Consider the following 3,321-nt stretch of genomic DNA (forward strand, 5'->3'; position numbering starts at 1 on the left):
TTGCCTGTAAGGTGACTGTTACTGTATATGGTCTCTGTTCCTTTCTGATCTACCACTTGTAGGCTCTCTCTTTGCTTAGAGGACCCCTTTCAATATTTCCTGTAGCGCTGGTTTGGTGTTTGCAAATTCTTTCAGTTTTTGTTTGTCCTGGAAGCTTTTAATCTCTCCTTCTATTTTCAATGATAGCCTAGCTGGATATAGTATTCTTGGCTGCATGTTTTTCTCGTTTAGTGCTCTGAAAATATCATGCCAGCTCTTTCTGGCCTGCCAGGTCTCTGTGGATAAGTCAGCTGCCAATCTAATATTTTTACCATTGTATGTTACAGACTTCTTTTCCCGGGCTGCTTTCAGGATTTTCTCTTTGTCACTGAGACTTGTAAATTTTACTATTAGGTGATGGGGTGTGGGCCTATTCTTATTGATTTTGAGGGGTGTTCTCTGAACCTCCTGAATTTTGATGCTCGTTCCCTTTGTCATATTTGGGAAATTCTCCCCAATAATTCTCTCCAGTATACCTTCTGCTCCCCTCTCTCTTTCTTCTTCTTCTGGAATCCCAATTATTCTAATGTTGTTTCATCTTATGGTGTCACTTATCTCTCAAATTCTCCCCTCGTGGTCCAGTAGCTGTTTGTCCCTCTTTTGCTCAGCTTCTTTATTCTCTGTCATTTGGTCTTCTAGATCACTAATTCTTTCTTCTGCCTCATTTATCCTAGCAGTGAGAGCCTCCATTTTTGATTGCACCTCATTAATAGCTTTTTTGATTTCAACTTGGTTAGATTTTAGTTCTTTTATTTCTCCAGAAAGGGCTTTTATATCTCTCGAGAGGGTTTCTCTAATATCTTCCATGCCTTTTTCGAGCCCGGCTAGAACCTTGAGAATTGTCATTCTGAACTCTAGATCTGACATATTACCAATGTCTGTATTGATTAGGTCCCTAGCCTTCGGTACTGCCTCTTGTTCTTTTTTTTGTGTTGAGTTTTTCCTTCTTGTCATTTTGTCCAGATAAGAGTATATGAAGGAGCAAGTAAAATACTAAAAGGGTGGCAACAACCCCAGGAAAATATGCTTTCAGAAAGTGGTTGTTTTTCTGTTTCCAGAATTGCTGTTCTTCTCTTCGATCTGCCAATGGATTTTCAGGTGTTTGCAATCTTTAGATAAGCTATCTAGCTGATCTCCGGCCAGCTGAAGTAGTCTCAGCCTGCTACTTCTCCGCCATCTTGACTCCTCCCTCCTTTTAAGTTTTTGAGAGTTGTTTTATGTTCCAAAATAAGATTTTTCATCATAAAAATGCATTTCTGTTCTTCAGTTTGACCAGTGCAATCCTAACCGAGGTCATTAAACAGATAAAAGCTAATATATTTAGAGGAAAGAGAAAGGCCTTCGGTACTGCCTCTTGTTCTTTTTTTTGTGTTGAATTTTTCCGTCTTGTCATTTTGTCCAGATAAGAGTATATGAAGGAGCAAGTAAAATACTAAAAGGGTGGCAACAACCCCAGGAAAATATGCATTAACCAAATTAGAAGAGATCTCAAATCGTGAGGGGGGAGAAAGGGGATAAAAAGAGGTTCAAAAATGAAGAAAGAAAAAACAAAGAAAAAAGAAAAAAAAAAACAAAAGAAAAGAATTTAAAAAAAAGAAAACAAATAAGAAAAATATAAAAAAGAAAAAATATATATATTAGATAAACTAGTTAAAAAACATTAAAAAAGAAAAAGGTAAAAGTTAAAAAAAAATTTAACCAGAAGGTGAGAAAAAAACAAAAAATGAAAAAGAAAAAAATTAAATTAACTGCAAGACTAAAAAAAAATCACAGGGAAAATGCCATGAGTTCCGTGCTTTGCTTTCTCCTCCTCTGGAATTCAGCTGCTCTCCTTGGTATTGAAACCGCACTCCTTCGTAGGTGAACTTGGTCTCGGCTGGATTTCTTGTTGATCTTCTGGGGGAGGGGCCTGTTGTAGTGATTCTCAAGTGTCTTTGCCCCAGGCGGAATTGCACCGCCCTTATCCGGGGCCGGGGTGAGTAATCGGCTCGGGTTTGCTTTCAGGAGCTTTTGTTCCCTGAGCGCTTTCCGTAGAGTTCCGGAGGACGGGAATACAAATGGCGGCCTCCTGGTCTCCGGCCCGGAGGAGCCGAGAGCCCAGGGCCGCACTCCTCAGTGCGCCCTCAGAGAACAGCGCCCAGTTACTCCCGTCTGCCTGACCTCCGGCCGTGCTCCGAGCTCACCGAGCCTGCGACCGGTTCAAGGTAACACCGAGCTGTGAGCTTACTGTCGGCTCTGTCTCTGTAGCTGGCTTTCCCGTTCCAATACCCGCAAGCTCTGCGACACTCAGACACCCCTGATCCTTCTGTGACCCTGCGGGACCTGAGGCCACGCTGACCCCGCGTGGGCTTTGCCCCGGTTTAGCCTCTGGAGCGATGTCCCTCAGCGGAACAGACTTTTAAAAGTCCTGATTTTGTGCTCCGTTGCTCCGCCGCTTGCCGGGAGCCGGCCCCTCTCCCCGGGGTCTATCTTCCCGTCGCTTTGGATTCCCATCTCCGCCGGTCCTACCATTCAGAAAGTGGTTGTTTTTCTGTTTCCAGAATTGCTGTTCTTCTTCTCTTCAATCTGCCGATGGATTTTCAGGTGTTTGCAATCTATAGATAAGCTATATAGCTGATCTCTGGCTAGCTGATGTAGTCTCAGCCTGCTACTTCTCCGCCATCTTAAAATTAGCCGAGTCCACTGATTTTTAAAATTCTGCTGGTTGTAAGAACTCACAGAATTTGGACGCTCTGGTTTTTAAAGCCAACTGTTATGGGAATTTGTTTTCCCTGTGCCAGCTACCCAATGTGATAGTTTGTTTCTCTCCCTTCTCTGTGCCAGTGACAGTCCTGAATGTCCATTTACTTTCCCCACCACATTTGTGTCGTTCTGCCCTCTTCAATGCGGCCTGTTCTCCACATTTCATCATGGAGTTTGTTCTGCCAGTCTCCAGATTGTTTTCTGGGTTATTTACACTGATGTGAGTGTTACTTAGCTGTAACCTTGGGAGGAAGTAAGCTTAGGGTCCTCCTACTCCACCATCTTCCCAGCACTCTATTAAAATTAATCTAAAATGAACTATCCTTGAAACATTTTGAACACATGTATTAAGGGGCATATCCAGCAATGGAGATTAACAACACTCTGCTTGCATATATATTCACTGTCACCAACCAGATGTCACAGGTACTGGAAGGAGGCCAACCTAGCTTTAATTTCACAGCCTGGAGCTTGAGATTAAGGGTGAAGATACTCATTTCAACTGGTCTCACTTGCAAGGCACCAAGTCTGTTCCCTGGG

The sequence above is a fragment of the Mustela erminea genome, chromosome 10 (assembly GCF_009829155.1).
Source record: "Mustela erminea isolate mMusErm1 chromosome 10, mMusErm1.Pri, whole genome shotgun sequence".
NCBI classification, from domain to species: Eukaryota; Metazoa; Chordata; class Mammalia; order Carnivora; family Mustelidae; genus Mustela; species Mustela erminea.